At 40.0% G+C, this 19,618-nt stretch overlaps 1 protein-coding gene across 6 annotated transcripts in view; it reads right to left on the bottom strand.

Moving 5' to 3' along the window:
• Positions 1-19,618, bottom strand: part of LOC122515355 (RNA-binding protein Musashi homolog Rbp6) — a 557,776-nt gene that overhangs the window by 178,001 nt on the left and 360,157 nt on the right. The window contains exon 1 of one of the 6 annotated variants that reach the window (XM_043632705.1): positions 3,671-4,898. The exons of the other annotated variants lie outside the window; for them this stretch is intronic. The gene's annotated coding sequence lies outside the window, so the exon portion shown is untranslated. Of the gene's footprint in view, positions 1-3,670; positions 4,899-19,618 lie in introns of those variants that run through there. 6 annotated transcript variants of the gene reach the window in all.

Here is a 19,618-nt window from a genome sequence, read left to right as displayed (position 1 = left end):
ACAATCGAAAACAACAAACAAAAAATATCAGATAAAAAGCGTTATACAAAATAGAATAGATTTGTGAAAAATAATATTCTTGTTATTCTCGTTAACCGTTAAGACATTAAAAAATATCGATAATATTTTATCGACGATAGATGAAATTAATTGAAATTTACGTAGAAATTATCTAAAAGCAAATGTTCCTATATTTTTTAGTTGGCAATCGATAAATGAAAATGGAGTAGTCACTCGATAGGATTTGTTTGTCGAAATCTTCGGTGCTATAGGCAAAAGTGTGTCGCAGCAGCAGTTGGTTATACAGCATTGTGCGACTTGTTCAAGAGTATTCCAGAAAATAGAGATAGCAAGGCTTCAAGCTAGTAGTCTTCTCGCCTCGGAATTAAAAGCGTTTCAATGTATACAACAGACCATGTTACCACCCACCCCGGAATCGGTTACCTAATTCCTCTTCGATCGAGGACACACCTTCTCCTCTCCTATTTCTATTTCCCAAATTCTTTCTTTCCGCACCCCCACCCTCCCTTCGTGCAACCTCGTTTAACCCCCACTTTTTAACCGTCACTTTTCTGTACAATCGTGACGAACGAGGGTGAATGAGGGAAAACGAGAAAAATGTACGATGACTATCGAAAGAAAGTAAATCAATCGTAAAACTTTTGTAACCCTCGAATGTTATTCTTTTTTTTTTATAGTAGATTCAACGTCATTGATATTTCGACACGAACAGTCGATGGTGTCTCTTTTTACGTGCTCACATTTTTTCTACCAATTTCATCTTACGTTGGTATCCTTCGTTCATCGATAAATCATCCAGCTCGTGCTATCTCGAAAATAAACGGAACGACGAGGAAAACTCTTTTAGACGTTTACTTTTTATTTCAACACTACCATCATCGTCTCTCTCTCTTTCTCTCTATCATTCCATCTTCATTCTTCCTCCGAGCTCGTCTTTTTACCCAAGGCTACTATCAGGAGCAACCAGAAAATCCGCTTACCCCTTTCGCTATCGTCGAGCGGTAACGCAATGAGAAACCGAGTTCTTCCTGGGTTGAAAACTAAAGCCAGGCTCTGCTACTACTGGCCCCTGCCTGCCTCGCAGCAGGGGAGTACGACGTTGCTAACTCTCCTCGCAATAGAAACTTCAACATTTTACTTTATACGAAGAGAGAAGAGGGTCGACGAGTAGAAGTAGCAGAATAAGAAGAAGAAGAAGAAGAAGAAGAGGAGGAAGAGAAAAAGAGGACTTTATACATTTCCGTAAGAAAAAGCAGGGAACAATCACCAGTTCTGTAGGATATATCGCTTCGGGGAACTTCAGGATATACGACCCTTCACCACCACCACCACTACTACCACCTTGTCGTAAGCAACATCACGACTATCACTTTTACTACTCGCGTGAAAAAGTTTAGAGAGGAGCTTCTGCTGTTGCTGCTGCTGCTGCTGCGGACCGAAGATGTTTCGTTTTCCTGGCTAACGATACATCCTCTAAGCTCTCCTCGTCGTCACTTAATCCAAATGCTATACCACTCGATATTCTCGTAAAAAGTGTCGGAGTTTATTTCTTCTTCTTTTCAAAATGAAACAAACAAAAAATAAAATAGAAAGTAGTGGTGGGGTAGAGGTACGGTGGAGAGGGGCCGGGAAGGGAACAGGGGAAAATAAAGAAGATAAGAGGAAAAATATAAGAACGAAATTTACACATAGATACTACATCTTTTTTCCCGCGTTAGAAAAATACGCGAATCCTTGATATTCGATCGAGCGTATCCTCTCTCTCTCTCTCTCTCTCTCACTCTTTCTCGCGGTAAAAGAATTCGTGCAACGAATCCGATAAGAGTCTTTCCACCGGTTCGAAGTAGTTCTTCGTTTCGAAGCAATTCCACGGAGAGCGAGATGAGAAGGTAACGAAAGTACTACTACTACTACTACTACTGCTACTATGTCTACTACTACTACGATTTCTACTACTGCGAGCTAAAATACCGATAGAGCTTTTCCGCTCGAATAACTTCGATCTTTCGTTTAAAAGAGAAGGAAAGGAATAGAGGAAGATAAAGAGGTAAGAGAACGATACGCACGGTAGAACGACTGGATGAGAAACTATTTTTGCAGGTTTAGAGTGACATTTAACAAATTACAGGTCGACACACTGTTACCTTGGCGACCGATAATCAGACCGCATTCTCTCTATATCTCGAGATCGTTACGGTGTTAAGAGATGGAGTAGAAACAGAGAAAGAGAGATAGAAGAATAAAAATAAAATCAATAAAATAAAGAAATTCGTTGAAGCTTTGCAACAAAAAATAATACAAAGAAAAAGGAATCTTTTTCTCGAACGATAAATAGTATTTCGATTGAAATAAGAAAACGTTCCATTTTAGGATGCATTATATGCGGTGGTAAAGGAAACAAGCCAAATTCGTGTCGAGACCAATGATGTGATAAATTAGGATAAAAGAATCCACGAGTATAATACTTGGGTTCTTGTATCCAACACGTGGCTTTCTTTGGCAATACCAACGAAATAATCATTCGCGCTTGATCTACTTGGCTACGTTCTAGCTTACAAAACTTTATTCCGAATTGGAAGTATCCAGAGGATTTAAATAATACCCACGAATCTTTCGAAAATCGATTACGTTAGATTTTATCTCTTGGGAGGTTGGGGGGGAGGGATAAAAATATATATGAGAATAAATATTAAAAAATGTCACTTTTTAATGAATAAGTTTCCTCGTTTGGGAAATTTCTATATAAATATACAAATATTTGGATGACATCCGAATTCGCGAAAGCAGCATATTTATAAGCCGTTTGCTACGAAAAAAAAGAGAAACCGAGATTGCTCGAGGGTGATGGGGGTTTCGTTGAGAAGAAAAAGAAGAAGAAGAAGAAGAAGAAGGAGAAAAAGCGAAATCTTCAAATCGAAAGACCCTCGCGCGCTGACGCGATAGAACGCGAGATATCAAGGCAAAAAGACTATATATATATATATATATATATACATATATATATGTATATACGCGAGAGCTTTCGGTCAGTAAGCACCATTGTGAAAAATAAACGGTACAGAGGAGATAAAAGCGAACTATATACGAAATAGGCAAGAAGAATAAAAGGAGGTATTGGGAATAGGCTATGGTAACAGAGACGGAAAAAGAGAGAGAGAAAAGGAAGGGGTAATAAAAGAAAAGAAAAGGGATAGAAAGAAGAAGGGAAGAAAGAAAAAGAAAAGGGGAGAGAGAGAGAGAGAGTATACAGACATATTCGCGTACGAGAAACTCGTACGTGTGCGTGCATTTCCGCGCGACGTTTACCACCCCGTTTGATCCGCCCCCGTCCGACGGATGACGTTCAGGATCACGTTCCACCCACACACATGCCTCGAGCCAACTCACACTCTCACAAATACACATACACACATGCACTTGTATAACCACGCACGCGTACACCCAGAAACAAGTTGAAGCAAACCACCCACACGTATACGATCGCAATGACGCGCATAAAGAAAAATAGATGGAAAGAAAGTGAGGAATAAGAAAGACATAGATAGATAGATAGATAGATAAATAGATAGATAGATAAAGAGAGGAAAACTAGAGAGGGAGATTTCCTCGTTAAGAAAATACTTTGAAATGAAGATAGAAGTCAGCGTACCTTCTCCGGGGTGATGAGCGGTGTGATGTACGTGGTGACCGCCGTTGTGTAAACCTTTTGATAACTTTTAGTTGACGATGCAGGTCACTCAGTACTGACGCGCGTACCGAGTGCCGTGCTATCGGCGCGATCTTCTTTTCTTTCTCCGTAAAAGGGTAAAGAATCGGTAAGCGATAGGTAAACACTCGTATCGGGCACGTTTAACGGGGTTTTTGTCGGGCTCTCTCGACACACGTTTAAGATACCTTGTCGAACTTTCTTCTGGAACTTCGTCAAATCCGACGATAACTGGTAGTAGATCGAGACCAGGTAAACGAAGAGTAAGAAGATTTATCCAACACGAGAATTTCTCCGTCAAACTTAATGATCTTCGTATCTTTATAGAATTTCGTCGACTATCGTCGGCGACGGTGTAGTAGTAGTAGTAGTAAATTCGATGACGGTTTCGAAATGACCAGCTTTGATCAATACGATTCCTTCGATTTCCTTTGTAAGACGGTGTGTGTGTCTCTTCCTCTACCGTATACGATATATATATATATGTATATATATGTATATGTATATATCACTGCTTTAAAACTGGCGACGATTAACGACGATAACAAAATATCCCCGTGCACACTTGACGTCGATGATCACAACAAAATCTGATGCAGCGTCGTAGATCTACTTTGGTTCGCGCGCGTTTATTATACTTCCTTCCTTTCTTCCTTTAAATCCTCTCGCCGTGCGTGTCACTGTAAACGCGACGTACGAAATCTTCGTTTAATTTGGAGCCCGTAACTTCTTTGCTCGCGATGCGATATCTCCGAAGATAAAGAGCCAAGGAGGAGGTGGTAGAGGAGAAAAGGAGGAGGAGGAGGTGGATGTTGTAATCAAGGGTGCGCGGCGAGACGTTGAGCAAGTTGAGTCAAAGAGAGAGAGAGAGAGAGAGAGATAGAGAGAGATAGAGAGAGACAGAGAGGGAGGAAAGAGATCGAATATGAGAATAGAGGAAGCGTGTATTATATATATATATACGTGTAAGAGGTTATATGTGTTGTATACGAGAAATAGAATAAGGAGCGCAAGGATTACACGGGAAGCAACGTCAACGTCAACGGTAACTGTATAACAGGGAGGCAGGCAGGTGGTCGTCGTCGCGCTCTTGGTCGTCGTACGTCGGCTCGAATGTTGCGCGCTGTGATGCCAAGAACGGAATGGGACGACCGTGGAGGCCCGGGCAGTGGAATCGTAGCGAGGGGAAGCGAAGGGGAATAGCGCGCGGCTCCGCTGGTAGGGAGCGTGCTACACTTTGCGCTCGAGAGGAGTACGAAACCTGGTGGTGGTGGTGGTGGTGGTGGTGGTGCTAGTGGTGGTGGTGGTTGGTGGTGGTGGTGGTTGGTGGTGGTAGGAGACCGAGTAACCTTCCCTCTCTTTCTCTCCGTTCCCTTCCTCTAGCAATTCCCTGTTACCCCTCCAGGCTGAGAGAGAGGTAACACGACGGTGCTACCCCTCCGAGACGCGCAGGCGCCCCCGGGGCGTTGTCGTTGTTCGACGGAGATAGTAGTAACGCGCGTTTCCTACCCTCTCTCACTTTTACACGGTAGAAAGATGGATGTTGCCAGACGGAGAGAGATTGCGAGATAGAGAGAGAGAGGGAGAGAGAGAGAGAGGAAAGAAGAAGGGTGGTAGTAGGTGGTAGGGACGGAGAGAGGGATTCTCCTTCTCGCATACTTCCTTCCTTTGGCACATCGGCGGCACCCCGGCATCGACCGACGCATTCTCCTCCTCGCCAAGCCGACCCAACGGGAATGCTTAATGCCAGGAGAGAGAGAACCTGACTGCCTGACTGCCTACGCCACGCCACGCTCGCTTGACGGCGGAATAGTAACGCCGCAGGGAGAGAGAGAGAGAGAGATAGAGAGATAGAGAGAGAGAGAGAGATAGAGAGAACTCTGGATCTCCCAACGGTGGGAGGTGGGGCTTCTGCTGCCGTTCCTGCTGCTGCTGCTGCTTCTGCTTCTGCTGCTTCTGCTGCTTCTACTGCTGTTGCTGTTGCTGCGTTACTGCTGCTCGCGAGTCCTCCCATTCCTATTTTCCACTTCCTTCTACTCCTTCCTCTCCGTCCTCCTCATACCTCCTACGTAGACGACGAAACTCTCTGCATTTTCGGAGCATGGCTACTTGTTACACCTTCACGACTTAACTTTCTGCCAATACGTCAAAGGAAGACTTATTTCGACTTGGATTCCAACGATTTCATCGATTGACAAATGAACGTTGTCTGCGTCCTATTGAGATTCCAGTTTAGTTTTCTGGTTTTAAAAGATAATCTTTGCGATGGGTTTAACCGAATGGTTTTCAAAATCAAATATTGATTATTCCCGCATTCGAGGGATAGTTCTTTAACTCGTCTAGCTAAAATATAAAGATCTCTCTGTTCGTACTTGATTTGGCATTCCAAAGACGGGTTACTGTCGGAACAATTTAGCGGTTTAGAGCGGTTCAGTGTTATCTTCGAAGGAGTACAAGTTCGCGTTTAAGAACCGCTCCGGTCCGACCAATGTTGACTATTACCACTCCCGGCGGATCGTAAAGCCAGCTGCTTCATCAAGTTCCCTCCATGGCTGAAGGCCAGCTATACTTCCCTCTCCTTCTCCTCCTTTCTTTTTCTCTCTTTCTTTCTCTCTCTCTCTCTCTCACTCTCTCTCGTATCTATTTATCTATCTATCTATCCATTTATCTCTATCTACCTATCCATTTATCTATCTACCTATCCGTCTATTTCACTCACTCTTTCCATCCACTTCTCGTCTTCAGCAAGTTGGTGTGAATGTATCCTATGCTTAACGTTGAAGAAAGAGGATAAGCTAACACAGAAAGATTTCATTGAGCTATAACGTGACTTGGCTTTAGTCCAATGCTATGAACTTCACGCACACCCTCGCCATAATCATTACTCGTTTCTAAAAGTGAGATATGCATAGACTTTTGAAACAGGAAAGAAATCAGAGTAAACGAATGATAGCGAGAACTCTCTTCGTGGGGATGCATTGAATGTAATGCTTCGATAATGTAATGCATTTTATTAAGAGACAAGAAAGTAATTTATATCGAAGCAAATAAATGACCATCTTTGGTATACCTTGGTACATTATTTTCTCTGAAATCCACCGTGCCTATAATTTCGTTTGCCGAGACATTTAATTCACGACGGTAAAGAACATTTCCAGTAGATAATTCTTGGAGGATTTGTCCTGTCACATTTACGCTCGACTATGTCACATAATGCTTTACCGTGACCTAGTCTTATTACAAGACACCTCCTTGCTTTTATAATGCGACACTAACAATAAGAGTGATCCCAATGATGGGCTGTAGCATTGAATCGCAATCGTAGACTTGATGCTGGTGGTTAGGGGAGACGATGAGGAGATGGCGGAGGTAAAAATGAGAACGCACTACTCTCTCTCTCTCTCTTTCTGCCTGCCTGCCGACGTATTCGGTATTTGGCTTAGATCCAAAACAAGACGCTGAATGAACTTGGCGGGAAAACTGCATTGGTGGAGCGTGTTTCCTTTCTATCGTGTCGACAGGCGTACAAACGAGATTGTAAATGTCATTACATTTTTGCACTGGCGAATGTTCCAATGAAACGCGTATAATAATATTGCGTTTATATCGTTAACATAATTTCTATAAGAATAAAATTTATTCAAATACCTTTTTCTTTCTTTCATTTTTTTTTTTACCGTTATAAAGTACTTAAACATATTATATAAATCCATCCTGTGGAAATAATATTCGCGTATTAAATGTAATTGCATATTTTGTTAAAACTTCGTAATAGAGAATGAAAAAGTAGGTTATACATTGAGAAAACCGCACCGTTACTATTCGACCTCTTAGTAGTGGTAGTAATAGTAGTGGTAGTTACAACCTCGTGAATGCATGAGTGCACGAGAAGGTTTCGGTGGTAAAATGGTCGAGCCGACGATGCGGAGATGGGTGTGTACTGTTTGTCCAACGAAGTCTAACTTCTTCCATAACGATGTATTATCTCTCTTTGTACGCAGATGCTCGCTTCGTGGATATTACCAAAGTGGTTCTAGAGAGCGGTCGCCACTTTTAAGCAAAACGATATGAAACATGAAAATTACTTGGAAAATCGTTCACGTTAATTAAAAAGAATAATATTTAATCGTTCTTCCTTTTTTCTTTTCTTTTTCTTTTATTTTTTTTTGCAGATAGACGCGTATAAAATTTTGAACGAATTTTTATTCTAATGGGGGAAGAAAAGATTTTGTGTTAAAGATGTATTATATAAATGTATTTTAACTGTAAACTGTAAATTGATAACACGATCGGATGACGTATTATTCGTTAACTTGGAGAATTCGGATGGTTGATATACCTAATCGAATTTCGACAATCCTATCGTAGCTGTTACATCAATGACTGTTGGATGGACCATGGATGACACGTAATCATGATATTGGCACGTAATTGAGTTATCGTTCTGAGAGAGAGAGAGAGAGAGAGAGAGAACGAGTGACTGTCTTTCGTTGTGGGGTCTCCAAATGTCAGGATATACGTGTTATACGAATAACACATTAACGAAATTCAATCGTTAATCTGACTCATGTAAGATTATAATATCATCGTACGCCACAATGTAAATAGCGTAGCATTAAATAATCTGATAAATTAAAATAAAACAATATCAATAGTAGTTCGGTAATTATTGAAAACTAACTTATTGAATTATTGATAAACGTTGATAAAGCAAGTAGACTATACTGTCAATAATAACGAATTTATCTAATAACAATAATTAATATTATTAATTTTATATCAATACGATATTTTCCTTTCCGTAAAATCGTTTTTTTCTTTAAATAAAACTACAATGAAACAAACATGTTTTTGCGAGCTCATAAGACTAAAACGTTAGAATTTCGATTTTCCCGTTGGATGAAGAAAAGTAAAAGAAGAAAAAGAAGAAGAAGAAGAAAAGAAGATAAGAAAGAAAGAGTTCGATTGGTTGAGCCACTCGGGAACAAAACTGCTTTCAACGTTGACCCAGTTTTATCGTTCTAAGCTCGCAACGCTGACACTGTCGCCTCGGACAAGACAATTTCGTTCAGAGATTTTCAAATTTTATATTCGTCTACTTTCTATATAGTTCAACCTAAACGCACCTACCCACCCACCTATCGTACCCTACCCTCCTAGCAGCACTCACACGCAATACACAAAGCCTTATTTCACCTGTCTATCTTTCTCAAAATATTGTTCGATATTCTCTCTTTTTTTTCTACTTCTTCTTCCTCCTCCTCTTTTATTCTCTTTTCTCATCCTCCGCGGCACACTATTTTTATTCCACCACTACACGGCAGACAAAGCGAATCAGAACTTATCTACGATATTAGACTCACACCCTGTTTGGCATATTTCGCGGAAAAGAAGAATTTCGTCTCTTGTACGCCTAGCTCGTCGTCGTCCTATTCACTTTGGGTTTGTTTTCCTCGTCGTCTTGTTTGGAAACCCCTTTTCTCGAGGTTAGGAGAAAAGGAGTGAGCAAATAAGTGAGTAGAAATAGGGAAAAAGGGGGAAAGGGGAAGGGGGAGGAGGAGGAGGAGGAGAATGAAAGAGAATAAAGGGAGAGAGTGAGAGATAAAAGGAAAAGAAAAAGGAACAAAATGAAAAGGAATAGGAAAGAGAGAAGAACAAGAACGGGGAAGACTAAGAAAATAAAGGTGGTGGTGATGGTTCTGTTGGTTGGTGGTGGTGGTGGTGGTCGGGGGCCAATAGTTCAAATCACGCGAACCGTTGCTTCGTAATTAATAGAGCGCACGGAAAGAAAGCTTTCAAGATTCTACACGTGGCTACGTCACGAAAGAGCTTTTCCACGATCAACAGTCACAATACTTAACGTTCTGTTGGAGATAAACATTAATCGAGGTCGAGAGATGGTTTATGTAACCGAACTTGCCGAGCTTTTTCATCTTACTGATGTGTAAAAATGATGCGAGCTGGATTATTAAATCGTTTAATCTATCCATAGAGTAATTATGATTGCGAGAATATATATGGGATCAACGGTTGCAATTTTTGAATTCATGGCTTTTATTATGATTATCTTGGTAAATGTCAGAAACACATTAATTGATAAGAATATATCGAAATGTTCGGTCTTTAAATGATGTATTTGATACGCGTTGATATTCACTGCGTGAATTTTAACATTATCCAATTTTAATACTTCACAGTAACATATATATTATTTACGGGAATAATAAAAAAGAAAAATCTAAAAACTTGATTTGATTCGTTCGTAGGATAGAATAATTCCCAGAAGTATCCTTACATCCAGCATTAGAAAAGAAAGCTTGTATTTTCTAAGTATTTGTAGACCCTTTTTCTTGGAAAGAAAGTAATATGAAGGAAAAGAGAAAGAGAGATGAAAGAAAGTAAATGGTGGTAGTAGGGAAAAAAGAAAGGTGAAAACGAGTTGGCCGTATGCTCGAAGTAAATCAAAGGAAAGAAATGAAATTTTATCGAAGAAAGGATCCCGGGACTCCTCGGAAATCGGGGGTGAGGGGGGGGCGGGGGAGAGGGAGAGGGCTAGGTCTTATGCAACTCAAGGATAAATAAAGCAAAATCTAGAAAAATTCAGCGTGAGAAACAATACGGTGGCATAAGTCGTTGGTCTTCCTTTCCTCTTCTTCTCTCTTTTCCACTTTCTTCTTGTACCTAGGTAGTAGTAGTTGTAGTAGTAGTAGTACCTCTGAAGTTATCCCTGGAGGTTCAAACGGTCTGTTGAATTTCTTAAATTTCCTTCTACGCTGGCGCCGCCGGTGTTCTCTCCTTCGGTTCTCTTATTCTTTTCATTTTTCGGGCTCCTACGTTCACCTTTTATAATGCGATTAATGGTATTATTAAAAAAGGTTAAAGAGAGAATGGGGAAAAAAGAAACGGAAAGACGACGACTGTATATTTCTCGCTCAGTTTTCTTCTCTTATTCCTCATCTTTACGAAAGTTCAACGTTTAATGCTTGTCCCTATCTTTTCTTCTCGCGTGAACTTATAAATACTCGTGACGCTTATAGGGAGCTGCCACCACCGCTGATACCTTTTTTCTCCTTTCTCTCTTTTCCAATCGACCAATTTTTCTATCGTCCTTAAGAATATACACGCGTGTGTCGTTAAATTGATTATTACGTGACTATAACTCGCGTGTCTATTATAATAAGTAAAACTGTTGTTGCGAGACACGAAGGGTTACGGATTAATACGATGATTAATGATAATGTTGCACGATTAAAATGGCAATCGGTAAACCAGAGATTATAAATAATTGACAGTTTCGTTAATGCGATTATCTTTTAGATCCTATTTCCCGTAATGTCGTTGTTTTTTTTTTTTTTACATAGAAATAAAAATTAGAGAACAAGGTATTATATATATATTTCATATTTCTCTATTGTTGACAAACGGTTGCGTTGAAATTTTTCTCACATAAATCTCACGATGTTTGTTCCCATTCTATCGCTCTTTCTGTTTCACATTTATAAGATAGAACAAGGAGGAGGATTCCTTATTTGATTGAAGTTTACATTTTCGAATACAAGATTAATGAAACGTGCCATAGGTACTGTCATAGTCGAAAGCATTGTAACTATAGTTTGCGCCATCTCTATTTGTTCAGTGAGGGAAGAGAAAACGCCAGTAACTCCACCCGAACGTGCAACGCAAGTATGTATATATATATATATATATATACACACAGGTATATTCACAGTTACCCCGCTCTTGTTTCACGAAACTCCGTAACGACTGCCGCTCGTTACAGTAGTTTATACATAATGCGCTTCGCGATGCAATCGAATACGACCGATTAATACGCGATAAGTCGATTATTCGCGTAAATGCACTGGTAAAATTTTCCTACCAGATAAATAAAATAAAAATGATATTCGAAGCATTTTACGAAATATATAAAAAAAAAAAAAAAAAAATGCAGGAAAAAAGCTTATGGATTAATGAATGAATGAAACGAATACGATATCGATATTACATTTGTTTTTTTTTTCTTTTTTATTTCTTTTTCTTTCCCCCCTGTAAAAGAGCAAAAATGTAGTTTTCCGCGTGATTAAGTTAAATAATTATTGTCATTTTGCGAACGACGTTTTAAGTATAACGAATATGATATTAATCAACATAGTCAAAGTTTTTAGATTAAACGAAAAAAAAAATCTCGACAGATCGTTAGTTCGTTTGTAAAACCTACCACCCCCCACCCTCCTTTTTTCTGTTTCTTTTTTTTATTTTTTTTTGCGACAAGCTCGTATTGCATCTTCAAGAACTAACTTAAACTTCGTTTCAACGAAAAAGCCGCTAACCGACTATCGTTTACTATTACCTACCTACCTATCTACCTACCTACCTACCTGTCTACCTAACGCTTAAGTTTATCATTGAGAACCGCGGGAAAATTACGAAATTACTCGCATAAGCGGATTTTGCTAAAGCGTTACGTCGTACGATAAAATTAGTAGTAACTTCATAATAAGCGTAGCGTGACCTTAGTTTCAAAGTAGAGAGGTTGCTCTCTCTCTCTCTCTCTCTCTCACCATTGAGTATCATATAATGCTCATAGCCGTCTCACGTAAGAGGATCACACACTACGGTTTATGATATCTTTAAGAGAACGACCTGGCCACGAAATCGTCTTGATACGTTTGCGAGTAAAGTGAAACCTCCAGGTTGTACGAAACACAATGAGGCTAATGTTACGATTTTCTCGACGTTCTTTGAACAATCAGGTTCATCCTTTGTCATTATTACTATAAGAAGCTGAATACATTAATATATTATACACTATCTCATCTCTAATCAATAAAATAATCTAATCCGGTATTAGAAGCAAAACAAAGTTTTGCTTATGAATTTTGTTCGTTATAGAAAGTTATGTATAAACAAAGAGATAAAAAGAGATCCGAAAGAATGAAAGAAGAAGAAAAAAAAAAGATAAAGTACCGAGTGTAGAAACGAGGAAACCTTTACGAGAGCATAATGAAACTGCATAGTAATCTTAGAAGCCGTGTACACTCCGTCTTTCCTCGTCGTAGCAGTCAGTCGGGTTAAATATCTTGAAATGGATATTTCTGGTGGTAGTAGGCGGTAGCAGTAGATTCGTGTGCTCACCGCCCGACGTAGGGAAGTTATTGCTTCGGATATTATCACGCTGGCTGCCTAAAGCTCCAAGTGAATTTCGCGTCGTCTCATCCTGAAGTCGACCGCGTACTGTGCGAACTTACGACGTGCTATTTTACGAAGAGAAACGAAAGCCAAAGAAAGAAATTATTTGAGGGGAAAAAGAGGGAAATCCTTGAAAATAAATAAGTAGATAGATCTATAACGAGATTTATTCTATTTTAATCGTATTCGAAACGAAATTCACTAAACTAACGATCGTTCAGATCATTTTCGGAAAAGGAGAAGACGACAAAATGTTGAATAAATATTCGTAATAAAAGTTAAAGAGAAAGAGAGAGAGAGAGAGAGAGATAGTACGTACTTGTTAAAGAAGAGATTACAAGACACTCACTCTATCTCTCTCTCTCTCTCTTTCTCTACGTTTGGAATCTTTTTGTTAGACAAGAAAGAGAGTGGTAGTTAAATAAAGTGGTGATGCAATGTAAGGAAGACATAAACGACGTCCTCTCTCGCGTACTTATCACTTACGTCAGCGCAAATAACGCTCTACTATTCAAGGATAAGGATTTGACTGACGCTGGTATTTCGTCGTGGCATCCTTGGTTATCGTTGAGCAACGTCGAGCTGGGTTATTGCTGGTAAGGGTGAAACAAGAAGAAAAGAAAGAGAGAGAAAGAGAGAGAGAGAGAGAAAAATCACACGAGAAGAAGGAAGAAGAAGAAGAAGATAAAGAAGAAGAAGCAAGAAGAAGAAGGGCGTAAGAAAGGAGAATGTAGAGGGGGTGGGAAGAAGGGGGGAAAAGAAGAGAAAAGTATAAAGAACGCGCGGGCGCGCGCGTCTCCTCCGAGAGAAGAAAACTCACGAAACATTATTTTCAAGCATCTCACGGTCCAGCTGGCCGATGATAGATAGATAGATAGTAGTATAGATAGATAGCTAGATAGATAGATAGATCGATCGATGCTGGTAGAAAAGACGTCTCCTCGTCCTTTCCCGTTTCTCTACGTCGATAGAGCGACGCGAGAGAGAGAGAACCGTCCTGCGAAAGTCGAATTCAAATAAGATGTCTGGCCCCGTGACATTTGGGTTTGTCCATCCCTATAGAGGAGGAAGGTGGTGTCGGGTCGGGTCGTGCGGATGAAAAGCCAGGAAGAACACCGCACGTCGTTGTGTCCCCCGCGATGATATCGGCCGATCTACCCGTTAAAGCTTTTCCCTTTACCACCACCACCCCCCCCACCACCACCACTCTCGTTCTTGCTATTTTTCCTGGCTGTTACCATTACCATTGGGTATCCCCCTCTGTTCTATCATTCAGCCACTCTCTCTGTCTCGCTCTGTCTCTCTTTATCTATCAACGACTCTCGACGATCGTTCGTTACCTTTTTTCGAATGATTTTTAGGTCAAAGTACGATCCGCATCGCCAGCGCCCGATGTAATCTCGGTGACATCTTCCTCGTTCGAGAAATCCGTAATTAAGAAGCTGTCGGTTAAAGAAGAAGAAGAAGAAGGAGAGAGATGCGCGCGGTAGAGATCAAAAAGCGAGACGCGTGATAAGAGGGAAGGAGAGAGAGAGAGAGAGAGATAGACTTCCTTTTAATTTAGATTTTCTTCGTAGAAGAAGCCACCGTCGGTGCCGCTGCCGCCGGTCTCGACGAGAACGAAACTGATAAGAATCGTAAGAGAAACGAAGCCCACCACCAACCAACCAAGGCCTATATACTTTCCTCCTTCTTCCTCTCGTTCCTTCCTCTCGTTCCTTCCTTCGTTCTTTCCTTCCTTTCTTCTTCCTTCCTTCGATGCTTACTTGCAGTAGAGAGAAAATGCACCGGGCATTTTAATCGAGCTGTCGTCGAGCGTTCGAGATAACGGACCGACAGCTTTCACTTTGCTATCTGAACGACAAGAAAGCAAGGCTTTATCTAAACGTCCGCTCGACGATCATTAAGTGACGACGGAAACACGTAATTTGAACATTTAATGATCGCTATTCCGTTAGATTATTTTTATTCTAAACTATACCTATCATTCTAATAATTAAACGAAGATTCGAGAACGCAATTACGAATGTAATTGAAATCGACTCACGTCTGTTATATCATGCGATATACTAACACACGAATAAGTAGTATAGTGATATTATATTATAAAGTTATACGAAGTTTATAGAATAAAATATTTATATAGAGTAATTTCAATAGTTGAATATATATTCTGAATAGTTATATATATATAGTGATATTTTATATTATGTATTAAATATTACAAAGTTATACGAAGTTTAAATAATAAAACATTTAGGTATATAGAGAATAATTTGAATAATTAAAAAGATATTATTAAACTCAGTTTAGATAAGCTACCTATTACCTATAAATCCTTTTAATTTTCACTAGATATATTCTTCGAACACCCCGATGTATAATTTTACGTCGAGAAGATCGGCAAGTGTTGTACCACCCCACCGGGCCATCACTCGAGTGCGCACATTTATATTCAGTCTCTAGGACGACTACGACGAATACCGACGACGATGGTACATGTTTATCGGAGCGAGGTGAGCTTCGCCAAAGTGCCCTGTACCCAATCAATCCGCTAAACGCACGTATTTATCCGTGTACGTCGTGTCGACCGCGCGCGCGCACGATCTCCACCACCACCACCACCACCACCAGCACGTATAGACTCGACTCGTTCCTCCTATAGAGATAAATTTGGAGATGCTAACCGGAATTGACCTACCGTCCTATCTCCTATAGCTATAGAAGACTTTAGAAAATAATTGCTGGCCACTTTTGGCGATTCAACCAATCTCTACCCGTCCAACGTCGTTTCGTTAACTGACAGATATAATAATACTCAATAGATTATTACAAAATTATTCTCTATAAATATACATATATATTTTAAACCAAACAGATAAATATTCTTTCTACGAACACTTAAGATTAATTTTTTTTTTTTTTTTATTTAAAATCTAAATTACAAAATTTCCATTTCACTCGTATAATCTCTTAATGCATTGAAATATATTAATGGAACTGAATTGTCTTATGCGTTATAGGTTTTAGCAATGACAACCAAATGACATAGGAAATGTCGAAGATATCAGTGATACCTCTATGGGTTTTCGATCAAATGATCAACTAATAACGATCCAGGGATCAATCCCCCTCAGGTGTTCCCCAGTCGCACAGCGTTAGAGCCCACTCGATTGCAGGATAATCCCAGCTGCATTATCTTGATGAGCTCTGGACTCAACCTCCTTCTAACTGAACCTTCGCGTACCTTCGCAACGGGACCGTGACTTGGCTAGAGATCACGAGACTATCTACTATACCTGATATAGTACTTATGTTATATACATTACATGTGTGTGTGTGTGCATATACTTGTGTGTACGTGTGCGTCTATCTCTGTCTCTCTTTTTGCGAGCAAGTACTTATGTATAATAGGTACGTTTCTATATAAAGAAAAGAGGCGGCGAGGAGCTCACGAGAGTGAGTGAGAGAGAGGGAGGAAGAGAGAGAGAGAGATAGAAGAGGGAAATGGAGGAACCGAAAGTTACAATGCATCGTGCGGGAAGTACGATGAAGATCCCAAGAGACACTACCACCGGTTGGATGAAGAGAGCGATCAGTAAGGCGAATCTTCATGCTCTAACAGAGCTAATTCATTCATATCGCTACTTAGTAAACCTGCCCGGATATCTCTACCAAGGTTCTTGAAGCAAAGTCGACTGATTCTCGGTCAGGTAACCTTCGGGAATATCCATGAAAATTCCGAACTTCGACGAAATCAAAAATTGGATATAAATATTCTCTCTCTCTCTCTCTCTCTCTCTCTGATACACTCACTTTACCTTTAACCTTTCTATCAAATTAGTGTTTTAATTTGATATACATTTACTCGATAAATCGATGGAATCAATAATTCAGGATTTAGTAACGAGCTGGTTTCGGTAGCACCAAAGAAAATATGATGATTCGATAAATAAATGATTTAAATGGGGAATTAGCGTGAAATGGAATGCGGCAGCAGGTTTGACAGATATCACGGGAAACGGTTTCATGGATAAACGATAAAGAGATGAAGATGTTGGGGAGACTGAGAGGAGTTCATCTTAGTTGCTCGAGTAAATCTCTCTCTAAGCGGGCTAAGCACAAGCTCCAGTAGCAATTCGTAATAACTATTAGCGAACCGACATTCATCTCGTTTAACTCGAGTTAGCGCGCGGCTCCGCTCCGCTCCGCTTCGGCCGCGTAAACCAGGCCCATGGATTGTGTTAGCAAGCTGGCTTACTTAATGCGCACGTTGCCAACCGGAATCGTCCCACTAATTTATACGAAACGATACGGTCTATTCACTATGGTTCTCCTCGCCAGCGTTCGCCGTTAATCAATATCGTTCATTAAATCGGCATAACGGGTGTTCCCGTCTCGATTGTATATTCCAGAGAATAACGCAGATATATGACGTATCATTTTTATATTTTTATATTATTTTATTCGAAGAATCGTTAACGTTATAGAAAAAAGAAAATTCTAGAGAACGGATATACGATATTATATTTCTTATTCACTTATATTCGTACCTTCAAATATTTTCTTTTTAGAAATGGGTTAGTCGTTAACTTATATTTTCATTTTCGAAATAATTTATTTAAAAATTTTAGAGAATCGAAATAAGAATAAAGCGTGTTAAAGAGAGGGGTTTATTCGACTACAAAACCCTTTGTGTTATTAAACGAGATATCAAAAAAGGTACTAATATAAGTAAAATAGTTACATTAAATATATGTCCTATTCACTTTATTATTAGTTTTGTGGAGATGTTGATGATTAAAGAAAATGTTTCAAGTGCATGTCTCATGTGCTTTAATCCTTAAATATATGCATATACAAAATACCGAGCAAATTCCAGAAGTACGTACAGGTATGTAAAGCATACTTACATACGTAACTACACCGGACATGTCTGTGCCGTATTATGTCGTTATCCAAGTCAACGAGCGTAAAACGATCAAAAGCAGTCAAGGAGTAGTATCCTAAGAAGCTGTCTTTGGAATTCTGACCACTGACTGTAGGTCACCCACTACCGTAGGGTGTAAGCTTATAAAGCTTGTTAGCAAATAAGTAGAATATGATATACCGCAAACAAAGTACGTTCGAGTGAAAAACAAATAAATGTCGAAAGATTTGAAAACGTTTATAAAAACTCACAACGTTGTATTAAGTGACCATTGAAATGCATCAAATATAATTTTTCGATAAAACACATTGAAATTCTAGTTTTCCATATATTTTGTTTCTTTCATAATTTTCGATTCTTTTTCATAATTCTATTATTCTCAACTGTTCCTGGCTAGGAAAGTTGCTGCAGACGTAGCAGAAGGAAAGAGAGAGATCCTAATCCACGCTAGGCTTTTGTTGTCACTTCTCCACCTGTTCGTTTTCCTTCTTGTCTTTCCTTGCTAATTCTTGTTCCTTCTCCTCTCTTTGCACTCTCCTCGTCTTCCTTCTCCCAAGCCCCTTAAAACCCAACCATTGCACCTGTCTCTCTCTCTCTCTCTCTCACTTCCTCTCACTCGGGTTCCAAAGTTTGTCGAGTTCTCCAGCTACCTCGCTTTTCTGGTAGCATCGTCTTAGGCAATCCCCGGAGAAGGAAGTAATGACAAGATTATGTAAACGTGTCACTCTAGTGAGACGCGCATCTGTTCAGCCGCGTTCGGATTGATCGCGTTGACGCGCGTAGCGGAACCCAACCGATTTTGTCGTTCTCTCCGTTTTCCTCGTAACCGCATATTATGAATATGCAAAGGATGTAGAGAGAGAGAGAGAGAGAGAGAGCGTTGTTCCATCGGGGAAATCCAAAGCAATGATTAGTATAGTATGTTTGAATACGACCCGTATGATTAATATGACGTACTCTATCGTAACGAGATAAATTCAATAAAAAATCTCTATAGAAGATTAACAATAACGATCGATAACCAAACCATATTATCGTTAGAACGATACTCTATTCTTACCTAACCGAACTAAAGCATTTGACACTAGTGCGATAACAGGTAACAGCGTTGTTAATTGACGGTATATTTAGTTGTTTTGCTAACGAGTTGAAAATAGTGCATAATATTACTCAGTCGTTCAGAGATGACACTTTGGATATCGCCAAGAAGCAGAACAGAGCAATAACCATAGTTCAAGCATTATATACGTCCAAGTAGCACGACCTTCGGCTTCAACTATCCTGAAATTCACGGACGAGAAACACGGTCGATCCTTATATCCATCCCCCTTCGGAACCCGACCTATCTTCTTCCTCTTTAGCTTTAGTTCGATCCGTTCTTCCACGAGATTTCAAGCCAAAGTCTAGACCCGTCCGGTTCCTCCTTCCGTAATTGGTCGGCATCTTATGTTCATTCCTCTGTCCTCTCTCTCTCTCTATCTCCCAACCCTTCTGGAAAATCTGCCAGAATTCGACATACGTTCTCTCTCTCTCTCTCCCTCTCTCTAGGTGGCTTGATTTAATATAACTTATGCATATTCAATAGTTCTCTTCTCAACCTCCGTGTCGTAGAACCACCAACCACCACCACCACCACCACCACCGTCCTCGAAAACGTAGAAGCGCATGCACGCGCGCTTTGCAAGGAACAAGAGAGAAGGACAAAAGCTGTATCTCACTCTCTCTCTCTCTCTCTCTGTCTCACTCTCTTCGTTCCACTATTTCCTACTTTA

This window comes from Polistes fuscatus, unplaced genomic scaffold, assembly GCF_010416935.1.
Source record: "Polistes fuscatus isolate 324 unplaced genomic scaffold, CU_Pfus_HIC Scaffold1, whole genome shotgun sequence".
In the NCBI taxonomy this organism is placed as follows: domain Eukaryota; kingdom Metazoa; phylum Arthropoda; class Insecta; order Hymenoptera; family Vespidae; genus Polistes; species Polistes fuscatus.
Note: the sequence above shows the minus strand (reverse complement) of the source record. Positions and strands in the feature narration are given on the sequence as shown.